General features: G+C 42.6%; 3 non-coding genes and 1 pseudogene across 3 annotated transcripts; 1 reads left to right on the top strand and 3 right to left on the bottom strand.

Annotated features, from left to right (window-relative positions):
- Positions 1–343: 343 nt before the first annotated feature.
- Positions 344–417, bottom strand: trnat-ugu (transfer RNA threonine (anticodon UGU)). The gene has a single exon. It is a non-coding gene; the product is annotated as a tRNA-Thr (tRNA).
- A 441-nt stretch (positions 418–858) lies between these two features.
- trnat-agu (transfer RNA threonine (anticodon AGU)) lies at positions 859–932 on the bottom strand. Its single transcript has one exon. It is a non-coding gene; the product is annotated as a tRNA-Thr (tRNA).
- An 817-nt stretch (positions 933–1749) lies between these two features.
- Positions 1750–1831, bottom strand: trnaa-agc (transfer RNA alanine (anticodon AGC)). The gene has a single exon. It is a non-coding gene; the product is annotated as a tRNA-Ala (tRNA).
- A 4747-nt stretch (positions 1832–6578) lies between these two features.
- LOC136711489 (histone-lysine N-trimethyltransferase SMYD5-like) lies at positions 6579–10051 on the top strand (annotated as a pseudogene).
- Positions 10052–17349: the final 7298 nt, after the last annotated feature.

The following is a 17349-nucleotide window of genomic DNA, read 5'->3' as shown; positions in this document are numbered from 1 at the left end:
GGTCACGTATGTTGCATTCAACGACAAAGAAAATCGTGTGCTGGAAATGATTTCTGGCAACTGTGAAGGAACTGCACGACTGCAGCAACCACAACACCTCTGTCTGTCTCTGTGTCGCAATCGCTCAGTGTGTTTGGCTGTTAACAGAAAGGATGATGGTTCGAATCCACCCAGCGACGGCCCACTTTTCCCCCCGCCCCTTGTTATTGTTTCTACTTCTGGCGGTCAGCTTGCCAGACTGCGGCTACAGTAATCTTAAGATGCTTGCTGCGGACGGCCATCTTGCAAAAATGTATTGAGCGGTTAGATACTTCCTTTCCATTGCCTAGGCCAACATAAACCAGGGCACTGCTGGGAGTCGAACCCAGGGTTTCTTGTTTACAAGACAGGCGCTTTGACCAACTAAGCCACGGTGCCAGGACTCTCTTATTCCCCAGTGCCTACACTCAGGTGTAAGGAACAAAACAAAACAAAACAAAACAAAACAAAACAAAACAAAACAAAACAAAACAAAACAAAACAAAACAAAACAAAACAAAACAAAACAAAACAAAAACAAAATCTGGATGCAGGCTGCAACAAAGGAAGCACACAGAGGTGAAAACATAAGGTTGACGGGAGCAACAAGCTCCCTGTTGCGACTGTCCAGGGGCGGCAATGGGAATTGAACGTTGGCCGTTAGGTGCGGGTAGCGCGTGTCCTTTGGGTTCTGGTTCTTCTTTACAAACCGGCGTCTGTCCAGTTGGCTTTCCGGTTCATTACGTCCTCTGATGGCTTTACGATAAGCCTATCTTGCTAAAACTAATGGTCGACAAAGCGGAAGCACAAGCTTCGCAAGGAGCACAGAAAGCCCGCCTAAGGCACCGCTGGGATTTGAACCCAGGACCTCCTGTTTACTAGACAGGCGCTTTAACCAACTAAGCCACGGTGCCAAATCTGCCGCTGCTACTGCTGATGGTCTTTGAGACCCTTTTTTTTGTCTCACGTGCTGAAAGGACCAGGGAGGGCGCCATCCTTGACCCGTTTCAAACGGGGCAAAAAGGAGCACCCGCTGTTGTCAGAAGTGGTATTCGAACCAACGCCTCGAGGGGAGAATGCGACCTGAACACAGCGCCTTAGACCGCTCGGCCATCCTGACTGCCCGGCGGGGCCCTAGTGCAGCAGGTCGCGGTCCAGGACTGCTTTCCGGAGCCTGAGCTGACCGAAGGACACTAACAAGGTGGAATAAAGCAGGCAGGGGAGGCAGCGATGCTGCCCTCGCCTTGCCCTGAGACATTCAGAATCGGAAAGGGGCGTGGCGAAAGATGTGGGGGGGTGGAGAAGGTGGGAGGCGGCAAGCCCGGCTCCTCGTTAGTATAGTGGTGAGTATCCCCGCCTGTCACGCGGAGACTGGGGTTCGATTCCCCGACGGGGAGGTTCCTTGTGTGGTTTTGCTGCCCCCGCCTAGGGTGGGAAGGCTGCACAAAGGACTTGGGAACAGAATGAAAGAAAGAGGTGTGTGAACTGATGTCATCCCAGCAAGAGCAAGGAATTATACCAGAGTTCCGACGCGCCTCTGCGTGTTCGTATGGACATCTTTCTGTCCTTATATACAGATCTCTATATGTTGATCTATATTTTTTTAAGTCACAGACAGACAGACAGACAGATAGATTGATAGAGAGAGATTGCAAAAGGGTCTGTGACAGAAGCACAGCTCAAGAAGCGGGGCCTGCAAGGCAGAGAGGGGTTGGCGCTGCTCTTCAGCATCGTAGCCGGCAGGATTCGAATCTGCGCAGGGAGACCCCAAAGGATTGCTAGTCCTTTACCTTAACAACTCGGCCACGACTACCACGTGTCAGGCACCCCGGTGGCGCGGTTGGTCTTTGAGACCCTTTTTTTGTTGTATGTTGTTAATTGCATGATGTCAATACCAGAGGAAGTGTGTGAATACAAAACATGTGCAAAGGCAACTTGTATTCATTTAAACAGACAATGACATTTCTCTGGGATTGTGTTATTTCTGCACATGACCTTCAGACCTGCAGGAGAGGCTATTGTGTATTTGCACCGCTGTTGGATTTAGTTTGCATAGTGAGGCTTTTAACACACAGCCTCCAACAGCGATGACACATCAGGTGTTTGTTTGGCTAGAAAGCAGCCATCCAGAAATTAAAGTATTTCAGCAATTTCCTGACATGCTAAGGAACATTTCCCCTTTTCACATCTTCTTCTAGCATTTCAATAGATTGTGATGCATTTCATTTGCAAGTGATTTTCAGCAACACTGCACAGTGTGCTCTCCACCCATGTCTGTCTCCCCATTTCCCAGAAACATGCATTACCCACCAGAGACCTCCAGCATTACGTTAATGGCAAGGATGGTTGCGACAGTTAAGCAGGTAGTGTTTTCAATTCTAACATTTTCCCCTACAGTTTTATGTTTGACTTCCCTTAATTAAAGACATTAAAATGCATTTATTTATTGACTGTATTACATTAAATCAACATGCAGGGGAACAATCTTAAGCCTTAAGTTGAGGATGGATTCTGAATTACATAAGGTAGAAAATTCTAGCTTTGTCTACAGTGTTTTGAATTAATTACTTAATTATTTCACATAAATGACTGCAATTCTTTAAATTCTTCAGATGTGTGTTCCACTGTGTTCTTATTTCAAAGCCTTTAACTTTCAAGAATGTGTTATCCCGTGTTAAATTGTACACTTGAACCAACTGCTGATGTTTATATATTTTTTGTCCTTTGGGAACTATTTCACAGAAAATCTGTTATCAATGTAGCATTAAGTGGGGGGGTATATTTTGATAAGAGCATTTTAGCTCTGAGCTGAAGAAGACCTCTCCCCCAAAGTTATCAGATTTCCTAAGCTCATCAGCGTGTGAACTGGTTTACATCAAAGTGGCAGTCTTGGGAGGATGGCACCGAGAATGGGCCAAATAGCTTGGAATCCCTGCTGTGAAATGTCTGGGGAATATGGCATGGAGGAAATAAAAAAGCTTTGAAGTGGACGAGAGCCAAAATCCCGACACAGAGCTAGGAACACAGGCCAACCAGCATTTCCAAAAGATGACATAGATTGACATCAGTCATAAATCAAGCCCTCCATCCAATAGAACACTGGGGGCTGAAACCGAAATCCAATCTCACAAACTCAAGAACCAATCATCTATTGATCTGACAGGCGTATACACTCACCTAAAGGATTATTAGGAACACCTGTTCAATTTCTCATTAATGCAATTATCTAACCAACCAATCACATGGCAGTTGCTTCAATGCATTTAGGGGTGTGGTCCTGGTCAAGACAATCTCCTGAACTCCAAACTGAATGTCTGAATGGGAAAGAAAGGTGATTTAAGCAATTTTGAGCGTGGCATGGTTGTTGGTGCCAAACGGGCCGGTCTGAGTATTTCACAATCTGCTCAGTTACTGGGATTTTCACGCACAACCATTTCTAGGGTTTACAAAGAATGGTGTGAAAAGGGAAAAACATCCAGTATGCGGCAGTCCTGTGGGCGAAAATGCCTTGTTGATGCTAGAGGTCAGAGGAGAATGGGCCGACTGATTCAAGCTGATAGAAGAGCAACTTTGACTGAAATAACCACTCATTACAACCGAGGTATGCAGCAAAGCATTTGTGAAGCCACAACACATACAACCTTGAGGCGGATGGGCTACAACAGCAAAAGACCCCACCGGGTACCACTCATCTCCACTACAAATAGGAAAAAGAGGCTACAATTTGCACAAGCTCACCAAAATTGGACAGTTGAAGACTGGAAAAATTTTGCCTGGTCTGATGAGTCTCGATTTCTGTTGAGACGTTCAGATGGTAGAGTCAGAATTTGGCGTAAACAGAATGAGAACATGGATCCATCATGCCTTGTTACCACTGTGCAGGCTGGTGGTGGTGGTGTAATGGTGTGGGGGATGTTTTCTTGGCACACTTTAGGCCCTTAGTGCCAATTGGGCATCGTTTAAATGCCACGGCCTACCTGAGCATTGTTTCTGACCATGTCCATCCCTTTATGACCACCATGTACCCATCCTCTGATGGCTACTTCCAGCAGGATAATGCACCATGTCACAAAGGTCGAATCATTTCAAATTGGTTTCTTGAACCTGACAATGAGTTCACTGTACTAAACTGGCCCCCACAGTCACCAGATCTCAACCCAATAGAGCATCTTTGGGATGTGGTGGAACGGGAGCTTCGTGCCCTGGATGTGCATCCCACAAATCTCCATCAACTGCAAGATGCTATCCTATCAATATGGGCCAACATTTCTGAAGAATGCTTTCAGCACCTTGTTGAATCAATGCCACATAGAATTAAGGCAGTTCTGAAGGCAAAAGGGGGTCAAACACAGTATTAGTATGGTGTTCCTAATAATCCTTTAGGTGAGTGTAAAGGGTAGCGCACGGCATCTCTCTCTCTCACCTGAACCAGTAACTCGCTGCCACAGCTCAACCTGTACCAGAAACCAACCAAGTCTTTGCCGGGAACAGAAGAGTTAAACTGGGAGAAGGAGATTGAGCTGTACGAAGAAATCTGTAAAGATCTTTATTCAGTTAAAGAACTTTAGAAACTGCGCCTGCCCGCCTGTACCCATCTGATCAGTGGAGTGAATACAGCTGGAAAGTGTTCAGTCATTTAAATAGCTATTGATTCTTAAGAAACTTGACCCTTGGAAACAAACAGGGCCTTGCTTTCCACAAAGACTTTGTCTTCAAGTAACTACGGTGGAAACCCTCCTTGCAAAGAAGATCCTGTGCACATTCTTGGAGCCTTCAAACCAGTGGAAAATCAGTTTGGAAAAGACTCTACTATCGCGAAACTCCAACTTCCAGGTGCATCGACTGAGTGGAAGTTCTTGGACAAAGCCGAACCGGACTGCCTTTGTTCCAAACCACACGGACCTCGTGCCGTGTGCTGTTATCTGAGCCCGAAGACAGAGAGGCCTCTCTGCGACGAAGTTCAGATAAGTTTAACAGTTTGGAGTTTATTATTCATGACATTTGAGAAATCAATTAGATATGTTATTCTGTGAGTCATAAACTAGTATTTTCTTAAATATAAATGAGTGCTGTATTAAACTGTTTTGTTTGACAATTTTAGAAATCAGAATCTGTCAATGCCGAGAAATATATTCTCATTCCTGTTTAATTGTTTAGTCTGAAATTGACACAAGTTAATAGACACTAGATTATAGGTGGCCCTGCCTATCCTTAATCATTGAACAGTAATCAATTAGGGAGAATTGTGGTAACAAGAAATGATAGAATCTTTCTCGGCACCCAAATATAAATGAGACTGATATATATATAACGAGAAGTTATTTGACTTAAATACTAACCTGCATAGTTATTTGATGTTCGACTAACAATACTAATGAGACTCACCTTCGTCTTACTAACCGGTATTGTAGTCAATGTATTTATAACCTTTTTTGTTTAACGATTTGTGTGTTATCATATGCCATTCCATGGTCTTTGATTTGGTCAAGGAAGTGATTTGTCTTTGATTTGTTGATCTAGAGTTGAATTTTTATTAGTTTTTCCCTTTTTGTATAATTAGTGTAGTGCTACATTTAGTCTTTGTTTTTAATAAATTTGACAATTTATATCTTTGGAATTGGTGTCTGCGTCCAATTATTACAGAAATTGAGTTCTACAAGATTCCAGGATCCGTGATAAGGTGATACTATACATTCACTTCTTTAATTGAAATTTATAAGTGTACCTTACGCTACATCAAGTTAAGTAGTGGTTTCTGTTAAATGTTATCTTGTGAGATTATTTATTTATTTTATTTTGTATAACGAAACAAAAATTAAGATTGTTCAGTACACAATCATTCTGCAATCATCAGGGCAGTACTGCACACTTCTGTGTTTTGCCTTTCCCATTCAAACCAGGCTGGACTAGAAGGAGAATTTAAAGACTGCCTGCAAGCCACTTGTGAAAATGAGAGTACCAAGGCATCAAAACCCTCAAAAAGAAGACACTGTCTAAGAATCGGGGAGAGCCATGATTCAAGCTGATCTGTACTAAAGTGTTTCCTTTTGTTCCTCAGGCTTGGGACAAAGGCAGAGCACTGGCAGAGCCTCTTCTCTCAGTTCTGCAGCAGGACGGCTAATGAAGAGGACGAAATCGCTCACAAGCTCCTGGGAGAGAAGTTTCAGGTCAGGGTCTGTGTTCAGGGCTTCAGAGATTCTTAAGAAGTCGCACCACACCAAATTTCCTCCAGGATGCAGAAGGTACTCAGTGTAGTTATAGATGCCTGTATCCTGGACTAATGGAATTGAAAGGCATCTTCTGATCTGGATGCTCGTAGCGTAATAAGAACTTCAAAGAGCGACTTCTTTTGTAATAATCCTGTTTCTAGTATCAATTCCTTTGCCTTTCCAATGGGAACATAACCCACAGGAAACACTACTTTTCACAAACTGCCACTCATCTTCAAGTACTCTGAATAAAACAGCACTGCCTGAGGAGTCTAACGGTGATGTGCAGAAGGTGTGGACGGCTGGTTGTGAATTGCTGCTTTTTTATGTCGGCTTTGTCACGGTCTCCCCTGTTTCTACCTTAGTTCACCACCAGAGGTCTCCCTCTCCCGAATACTAGTTTAGTGCTTCTCCTTTCCTTTATCCAGTCAAACCAGTCTTTCCACATTCTTCCCTACCAGGTGCACCTGTTCTGTCCTCCTCTCCTATCATTGGTCAATCCTTCATTCACCTTGTTCAATCCCTCTCTCCTTCACAGTACTTAAACCCCTCTGTTTCCTAGATTAATCGTGAAGTCTTGCATTCTCTCCTGGATCATTTCTAAGCCTTGTTTCTTGAGTGCCTTCCTGTGTATTTTTTGACATTTTGCTTCCTTCTCTCGTTTACCCCTGTGGGATCTCCCTACTAGCCTGTTCGCTTGATCGTTTGACCTGGACTGTCCCTGTTTATGCTCTCTCGTTTTGCCCTTATTGGATTATCTGCTTCAACTCTAAAAGCCTGCACTTGGATCCTTTCCTTTGGTCCTAGAGGACGTCACAGGCTTGCTGATATTAAGTTTGGCTTTGGGTTGACCAGATATCACCCTGCAATCAAAATTTTCCCAGACAAAAACAAGAACAAACATCTGCACAAAAGTGGTAGGCATCCTTCAATGACTTGCAGGGTTACAAAGTGAGCCTGTGTTCCTTGTGTGGTTTCAGCACAGGCACAAACTGAATGTACTGTGTAGCTGTGGTCCCTGGAATAATATAACCTGGACCTAACCCTAATCCTAACCTTAACCATCTCTGTAATGTTGTTTCGGGAGTAATGGCCACAGAGCAAAATCAGGTCATGCATTTTGCTTGCAGGTCAAAGTCAGACCATGACAGACCTGTCTGACCTGTTTTCATTTGTAAAATGATATTACATGCAAGATTCTATTCAATTTCTGTCCTGTGCCTGCCTTCATGCTTGCTTCCTCTGGGATCAGTTTAAGGCTAAGATGTTGAGTCTCAGGAGCTTAAGACAATGGCTGTGGTTAATGTAGGTCGGGTGTCACCTATATTTCTCTGTGTCGGGTTTTAGGGGCAACTGACATTGTTGTGGAACCAGTTCACTACAGCACTTTACGACGAGTGTCTGAGCAAGGTGAGTGTGTCCTGGAAATGCCATTTAATATCGCTGGGGGTTGCATTCCAGACATAGAAGAGCCCAGTTCTTGGCAAGCATGTCTGGGAATTGAAAGTGTCTAATAATCGCATTCACTGTTGCTGTTAATGGTCTTGCAACTCAAAACTTGCAGAATCCAGCCTTGTCAGCTTTGTAAATATCTTTTCTTGTTGTTGTTACTTTAATCGTAATTCTTTAATGAGAGCATTTTATCATTTGACAGGAACTGACATACTCCAACACTCTCTTGATAAGGAGGCATTTATAACATCTCACATTGTCAACTGCATTTCTTTATATACATTTATTTCCTTGCTATGCCTTATTAGCAAACTTATGCTTCGGCTTCTTCAGAACAAAGCTAGAATACTCCCCTGTTCCTCAGCTAACTATGACAGAGGAATAGCCATGTTTTTAAAGCTACAATTACATACTATCCTCACAATATGGTTTAAAAATCTCTAAGATCTCAAAATACACTTTGCTTGCTTATTTTTTAGCTTGTTCTTAAATCACTGGAGCCTGTGGCCCATAGTGGTTGTTCGCCCTCTCTGTGGAGCTTCATTTTAACTGGCAGTAGGAAACCTGAAACTCTGGTTGCTTTGAAGTTCAAGTTCTCTGTCCCTGCTTTGAACATGCTCTTATATAACTGGGTTGTTACCAAAGCTTATCAACACCTCTTCTTCAAGGCACAGAATTTTGTCTCCTAGCCTTGTTCAAAGTAGACAGAATAGGATGGTGGTTGGAGCTGTGTGCTGTCCAAAATGGTTCTTCTGGGAGTGTCATGTTTAGCCAAGGCCTTTTGTTTATAAAACTATACTATACATTTCAGACCGGTCACAACTACATTATGGTTTGACCTGACCAATGTATTACTTCTAGTCTGTACGATAGGTGTAAGAAAGTCTATACAAGAGATTTATACAAGAACCCTGCATGATTTGAAGAACATGTGAATCCAAGAACCTCACCAAAGTTTTTTCCAAGTGCCAACAACATTGCTTGTAAGTCTGTAGCCTGTTTAGGTTGTCCCTCAAATATATAGTCTTTGTTTACCCTGCCTTGTTGTGCACATTTCAGCTAAGAATCTACACACTGCATCGACAGCCAATGGCTTGAACAGAGGTCTGCTCGTTTCTTCCCCCATGGAGTCATCTCAAAGGCTGCTCAGCCTTTTGGCTTTTGCTCCCACCTCATGTTTTTTTGTGAATTCTCTTGTCTAGGCAACCACAGCTGCCTGCCCAATGCCGAGGCCTCATTCCCTGACAACAACTACCTGTTGCACATGACTGCCCTCTCTGATATCGCCCCTGGGGAGGTAAAGCCATCAGAATAATTGTGTGTGCGCGTGTATGTGGGGCAGTTCATAGTCTGTATATAAACAAGTATACGTCTGTGTGTGTCAATGCTTTTGTAAGGACCTGCAGGCACAGCTAGATTGATGTGCTGTTCTATAATTTCTCCTAGTATAGAAAAATAAGTTCAAAGTGTAATAATTGGGGGTTTTCAGGAAATCTCCATCAGCTACCTAGATTGCTGTCAAAGAGACTAGAGTAGGCACAGCCGCCACAAGATTCTCAGGTACATAGAGAGCCCAGAGACCGAGACTGAAGCCCCATTTACAGTGTCTGCTGCTACTTCACTGAAAGGCATTAGTGTCGAGGCACAGTTGGACTTTGTTTTTGGAAGCACAGTAAAGTCTAACACAGTGAAGTGTTAAGGATTTCTCTCTAACCCACTGTTGTTCTCTTTTGTTGTCAGGGAGAACTACCTGATTGCCTGCTCCTGTCCCAAGTGTCTCTCCCAGGCTGGATGTGACCTCTGAGGAAGAGGAGGAGGAAGGCAAAGGGGAGGGCGAGACGGAGGGCGACGACCTGGAGGATGAGATGACAGACGTGTGACGGGCGGGTCGGCACACCAGCGCACACCACTGAAACGGCACCGAGTTGATGTTAGAACAGTGGAGGACAGCAGTGCCGGCAGTGGGTCGGCTCTTCGCATCCACAGAGCACACACGGGCTCGCTCCACCTGCCTCATCCCTGACTGTCCTCTACAGCCGCTCACCGAATAAAACATTCATTAAAACTAGAACACATTTCACATCAGATTTTTTTTTTAACTGTCGAATTTCTGTCCCTGTTATGTTTCTGCATATGAGATTCCAAAGAAAGAAGACCACTTTTTAAACGGATTTAAAATAAATAACACTCATTCATGGCATTTATTATTATTATTATTATTATTATTATTGTATTAACTTTCCACTCCTGGTGCTTTCAGGAAGTGTTCTTCAGTGGGCATGACACAAGTTAGAAATGATGCATTTCTCAAAAATGTTTGTCTACCTACCTTTGACTTCAGTTACAACTTGAATGCATGACATGAAAATTTATCCTGCAAGTTGTATGCCAATAGTTTTTTTTTATTATTTTTTCTTTATAGATTCTAGGTAAGTCAAGTGCTCTTGTCCCAAACAAAGTCCAGTCTATTAACATCTTATCAAGACTTACTTGCAGAGCATTTTCTATTAGACTGCTATTGTGTAAGCTAACCTGAATAATTCCTAAACTCCCTGTTACATTTCAGTCCAGTACTATATGCAGATTGTTTAACAAATGTCTTGGCACTGTGTTCAACTTAATGACTATTAGATCTGTCTATCATTTCAATAGTTACAGGCAATAACTAAATAGCTGTTACTTTAAGAGACTGGGACCATTCACAGTGTAAATATGCCAGCTGTTCATAGGACTGCCTGCAGTATCTATCATTGCCAGTAACTCTTGACATAAAACAATTACTGTTTTACAAGTTGCATCCTCACAAGCTGAGAGTTATGTAGTGCAGCAGTATGAATAGCACAGATGTCATATTTACTGGGGATATGAAGGCAGCTTTGTTTTCACGACACTAGGTGGCATTGCTGTAAAAGAGCGATCGACTTGCAGAGCTTCCGTAGTGTTCTTAGTTTTTTTTTTTTTTAACTCCAAAGATCAGTAACAGTATGGAAATGCACATATGGTATATTTATACTTTTAAGACAGATCAATAACCCTTCCTAAAGGAGAATGACTGTTCACTCTCCCCTTTCCCAGAGAGATCTACCACTTTCTAAACACAAGGAATGGCCTGTAATATTTACTCTTACTGCTTAATATATATACACTCACGTAAAGGATTATTAGGAACACCTGTTCAATTTCTCATTAATGCAATTATCTAACCAACCAATCACATGGCAGTTGCTTCAATGCATTTAGGGGTGTGGTCCTGGTCAAGACAATCTCCTGAACTCCAAACTGAATGTCTGAATGGGAAAGAAAGGTGATTTAAGCAATTTTGAGCGTGGCATGGTTGTTGGTGCCAGACAGGATGGTCTGAGTATTTCACAATCTGCTCAGTTACTGGGATTTTCACGCACAACCATTTCTAGGGTTTACAAAGAATGGTGTGAAAAGGGAAAAACATCCAGTATGCGGCAGTCCTGTGGGCGAAAGTGCCTTGTTGATGCTAGAGGTCAGAGGAGAATGGGCCGACTGATTCAAGCTGATAGAAGAGCAACTTTGACTGAAATAACCACTCGTTACAACCGAGGTATGCAGCAAAGCATCTGTGAAGCCACAACACGTACAACCTTGAGGCGGATGGGCTACAACAGCAGAAGATCCCACCGGGTACCACTCATCTCCACTACAAATAGGAGAAAGAGGCTACAATTTGCACAAGCTCACCAAAATTGGACAGTTGAAGACTGGAAAAATGTTGCCTGGTCTGATGAGTCTCGATTTCTGTTGAGACATTCAGATGGTAGAGTCAGAATTTGGCGTAAACAGAATGAGAACATGGATCCATCATGCCTTGTTACCACTGTGCAGGCTGGTGGTGGTGGTGTAATGGTGTGGGGGATGTTTTCTTGGCACACTTTAGGCCCCTTAGTGACAATTGGGCATCGTTTAAATGCCACGGCCTACCTGAGCATTGTTTCTGACCATGTCCATCCCTTTATGACCACCATGTACCCATCCTCTGATGGCTACTTCCAGCAGGATAATGCACCATGTCACAAAGGTCGAATCATTTCAAATTGGTTTCTTGAACCTGACAATGAGTTCACTGTACTAAACTGGCCCCCACAGTCACCAGATCTCAACCCAATAGAGCATCTTTGGGATGTGGTGGAACGGGAGCTTCGTGCCCTGGATGTGCATCCCACAAATCTCCATCAACTGCAAGATGCTATCCTATCAATATGGGCCAACATTTCTGAAGAATGCTTTCAGCACCTTGTTGAATCAATGCCACGTAGAATTAAGGCAGTTCTGAAGGCGAAAGGGGGTCAAACACAGTATTAGTATGGTGTTCCTAATAATCCTTTAGGTGAGTGTATATACACACTTTTTTTCTTATTAAGATGCCAGCTACCATTTTCCTAAATGGGATGTATAATCAAAGACCTATAACCAGACAGGTCATTCAAATACCCTTCATTCTTCCTCAGAGTGCATGCATGTCATTCAACCCAAATCAGAAACATCCATTCCTCGTAGGATAACGGTAGTTTGTGATCCTCGCGTGGCAGTCCTCGCTTCGTATGTTGGGAATGTTTCCACTCGCATGCAGACACAAGTGCGGAGTTAAATAAGTACACCATACTGTTTCGCACTTGCAAAATTAGTGTTCCCCTGTAATTAGATTGCATGGTGGATAGTGAGTACCAGTATTTTTAAGCCTGAATTAATAAGTTCTAAACAGGTAATATTTTGACAGTGATTCTAGGTGTTACACAGTTAAAGATTTAAAAACTACCAGGCTGACTCTCCTGACAGTTTGTCCTGTTATGTATGTGTGGAATATGGTAAGGATATGAAATCTAATTATCACAAACTTATGGTCCTATCACACATAGATTCAACTGGATGTGTTTTGCTTGTAATGTTTGCCTAATGGTGGGTTCTCTGGGGAACCCAGACTTGTGGCTGCGTTGTAGTTGTGCATGTCTGATAGGTACAAGATACAGAGTGTTTTCAGCTCTTTGGTCTTAAAATGTCCTGTAAAATAGCCACTTTGGTACCACAATCCTCTGTGGAGTCTTGATCTGAATCTTGAGGGAAATTCAGTCACCCGAATCCTTAATCCAAGTTTTAAAAGACTTTATTGATTAATAAACTATCATGAGGGTGTGCGTTTTCATGTTACATACAGGTTAGCAGGGGAAATGTTCCAAGTGATTCTTTTGTAAATCAGTTAGGTTCCAAAATGTTTGAGCAATAGCCCACTAATGTCATTTGGTAATCTCCAATAAAATATCACTGGATTAAGTTGTCTGAGGCCTGTCTTTCTGTTTCCCTCTGACCAATCACTCACTCACTCGCTCGCTGAAGACCTGGCTTAACCAACGGCAGAGTGTCTGGAGATAAATCCTGATGGAGAACGCTAGAATATCATTTAGTTGTCACCAGGGGCAGATAGACAGATGTCCCTCCCCAACAGGCACTCAAGTTATAGCTTTTCTATAGTGAGAAAAACAAAGCAAAATTACTTTTCAGACTTGTGCTGGTATGTAGCCTATAGTATTGATTTTGTTTGTAGCTCTTAAACATATGCACATAACTATAAGGCACCTCGACAGACTGATAATGACACGCATCACTTCAATCCTTCAGTATTCCTCCCAGCAATAAACAAAGACAATATATATTGAATGGATATTCAAGAACTTAAATCCACCTTAAACTATTACGTAAACACCTCCAGTCCAGGAAAATGTATTTCTTCCCATTCTATAGGGCAGGATCGCAACCTTCGATTTAAGAAGAGCAGTATCTGTATAGATAGGATTTGAAGCACATAACAGACACACACGTACAGATGCATAAATACAGATCTGTGTAAGTACATATGTATGTGTTATATTTCCGTTTCTACAGAAAACAAACATCTGAAGAGTTAAACATACTTTCAGGGAAGAGAAGATCTCAATTCCTCAATCTTATGCCAGCAAGACTGAAGAGACACTCATTAATACTTATATATTATATGGGCTATTCAGTTGATTTATGAACAATAAGCTATTCTGGATTCATATTAATTTGGGGCTCTTAGTGGTCATCTTTTATCTGATCAACAACATATGTTGAATAGAATATCTTCCATATTCATTGGAAGTAAAAGAAAAAATGAAGTATAGTTCCTGTGGTATGCTCTAAGAATTGATGTCAATTTGTGACCAGTATTTAGAGGAGGTACGCACGCCCAAGGGCTCTCTGGCCCGCAGAGAGTTGACGGTTGGCCCAAAAGTGAATCTGGGTTAAACTGGCACAACAGTAAAATGTCCATGTTGGGCACCCTGTTGGCCTGGGACAGCCAGAGTTCACTTTACGCCACCACCATGGCCACCAATGAGCCGAAGCACGGGAGCTCGACCACAAGGTCTGTTGTGAGATGGTCCAGGAGGGTGTGGGTCACAAGGTGGGCGCAAATATGCCAGGAGGCAGGGTCCTCAGGATGTGCATGATGTGTGCTTTATAGCTCACAGATCTGGAGAGGAGTATCCACAATTGTGATTTGCAAAACAGAGATTGAGTTACTGTATGTCACAGTAGTGTGGAAGAACAATCATCTTCAATCAGGTTGGAACGTTAGTTGCAATGCCTTTAATACACGCAGCGTGGAGAGGAACAGTGAATCAAGAAGATCCCAAAGTCGCTCTGCCTTCATTTTAACAGTCAGAGCTTTTATACACAAACATCAAAGAGCTGGTTAAAAAGTTAGCTAAGCAGAATATATATCATTATAGGACAGAGTTCATAGGTCAACACATGGATTAGGGAGCAGGCACTTAAATCATACTGTTTGACATTGTCTCCAAGATTCTCACTGTAAATAACAAACAGAAATCAAGCTACCTTCTGGCCTGACCTTCTAGCTTGACCTTATCTTTCTTAAGTATACAAGAGAGATAAACAGGTATTAGAGAAAGAATTTCTAACTTTCCTTCCACACTCCCCCCATTTTGTCCTATGATGAGACCCTGGAGTTGTAAACCTTAACCTCAGGGGGAATAGTGGACATCATTCAGTGTAATAAGGTTATATTCATAAGATCCATTATATCACTGTGTTCTTGCAGCATTTCCACATACATTATTTTAGCAGACTCCTTTATTTCAACAGGAGTATGGCTTTTCTGCATTTCTCTAGCAGTGCAAGCACAGCAACACTTGATCAGTCCAAAACAAATATAGAGAAGAATGAGTATGCCAAGGATAAAAAGCAGACTTTGGGCTATGATAGCACCAATACTTCTGAGGGAGCCACTTATCCAGCTCCCAAGAGACCACTCCGAGGTCTGGTGGATTTTAGTTACATCTTTACAAATGTGATCCGTAAGATCATGAATCTGTTCAGTAAACTTAGTAAAGGCAGATGCATTAACAGTATTGTAAATACTCATATCTATTCTATAATGTTTCCATATAGCACAGTTATCTTCCACAGTCAAGGGAACTGGGATCATGGGAATGCCTCCCTCAGTGTTATGGGGCACATGTGAACACACCCAGCACCTTGACAGATTCAAGTCTTTTGTAAACTGATAAGACAGTTGGAGGTAGGCGTTTCCTCTGGTCAGGTAGCTGTCTCGTCGCTGTCAAATCCTCAGTTGTATTTTATCAGTGTATATGTTAGTGTTTGTGGTGTCGATATGCAAAAGGGGAGAGGTTACTAGCACATCACCTGGTATTTGTGGACTCATGCGTCCTGCCGCTCCTTTTGGGCCACTGCTCTGGCCATGTGCCGTTAGCTGGAGGGTGATGCTGATGTCAGCTTCTTCTGGACGGGTTTCCTCAGTCAGTGATGATCCTGTCAACTTGGAGGTGAAGGCGCCCTTTTCCAAGGCTGCTATGGCGCAGATGATGGTCCCGCAGGCGATGAGGAAGAGGATCCAGGCGAAGGCAAGCATCCCTCTGTTCTCCACCAGGGTTGTGCTGATCACCTCGATTGGCAAGTTTGCAGTGGGAGGAGTGGATCCATGTCGTCTTTCCTTGGCACTTCACAGCTGTGTGGGTGGTCAGGAGCACCTGGTAGGGCCCTGTCCACCTGGGCTGTTGGGAGGACTTTCTCTTGTGTGCTTTAATATACACATAGTCACCTTGCACCTTGCACCTTGCAATCCTGCTGGGATGGTTCAGTCTGGGCGGCTTTCACCTGTGAATGGACAGCTTCGAATGCACGTGTTAGTCCCATACAAAAAGACAACATAGCATCATCCATCAAGTGAATGTCCATTTCCCTTACAGACAATGGAGGAGTGATGGAGAGTCTCATAAGTCATCCCATAATAATCTCACACGGAGAAAGGCCCTGTTTTTTTCAATTTGCTGACGATCTCATTGTCATTAGGACTATAGGAAGGGCATCTGGACATTTGAGTCCTGTTTGTTTGCATATTTTAACCAGCTTATTCTTTAACATTCCATTTTGTTTCTCCACTGCTCCAGCTGACTGAGCCTGATGGGGCAGTGAAAATGTTGTTTACCTCGCAGGGCTTTGCATAGTTCCTGCACTATCGTCCCAGTGAAGTGAGTGTTCCTATCGCTGGAAATTTCCCTGGAATGCGAAATCTACATATAACATCCCTTAACAGTATTTTTGCTACTGTTACTACTTCAGCCTTCCTATGGGATAGGCTTCAACCCATTTAGAACACCTATACATTATTACAAGTATATATTCATATCCACAACATTTAAGCTTTTGAACACAATCTATTTGCATATTGCAGGATTATGAGCTTGATAAATGTGGCAAGTTCTACAATATTGCTAAGCTGTTACTATAAAACCTGGGGCAAACCAATTTAAAAGACTGATGCACACATCCCCCCTTTGCCTGTGTGGCCAACACCATGCGCCAGATGGGCAAACCAGGGAAAGAGTGCCTGTGAGGCAACCAATGAATTAGTAAACGTTTGAGCTCTCTTATGGAAGGTGCAGTGGCCAGTTGCAATTTCCTGGAGCTTTTACAGTGCATCTCAAATTATATTTCATCCAGCCCCAGGTCATAAAAGTCAAACCCTAGTTACTACCTACGTAACACATACATTTTGTTCCTACTAAGAGAATACAAAAGTCAGCAACACATTATTTTTTACAAATTCAGTTTGAAAACTGTATTGTACATATATTTGTTGCGTTTTGATTTATAAACATTGTACATTGTACAAATCTTACGAGAGGCAATGGACTGATTCTGACTTCATGGCTTTCATTCTATTCTATTATTGAATAATGTGACATCTCCACTAATAGTACATTATAAATTAAAATATCAATACAAGAATATATGCTACTGCGGACATCATCTGAGCTGTTTCACAATATATTGTAGATTCCTATAATCTGGAAAACCTTTAATTTCAGTATTTGAACTTATTTCAGTCAACCATCACTTCAGCGTTGTGGACCTCAACATCGGTCTGTTCAAGATGCCGTAAGGCTGTCTTTAAAGCCGGGCCCTCGGCCTACTGTGTCTCAATGAGAAAACCAGCGTCTTCTCCATATGCACCTCTGCCACTATGGGTCAAACATCGGTTCCTTCAGGACACGATTCATAATCTGCCATGTGGAATAAATCAGTCATCTGAAGACACAATGTGTGGGTCACACAACATCAGAGATCCTCCTTATAAAAG

Source organism: Amia ocellicauda, chromosome 2 (genome assembly GCF_036373705.1).
Source record: "Amia ocellicauda isolate fAmiCal2 chromosome 2, fAmiCal2.hap1, whole genome shotgun sequence".
Taxonomy (NCBI): Eukaryota; Metazoa; Chordata; class Actinopteri; order Amiiformes; family Amiidae; genus Amia; species Amia ocellicauda.
Note: the sequence above shows the minus strand (reverse complement) of the source record. Positions and strands in the feature narration are given on the sequence as shown.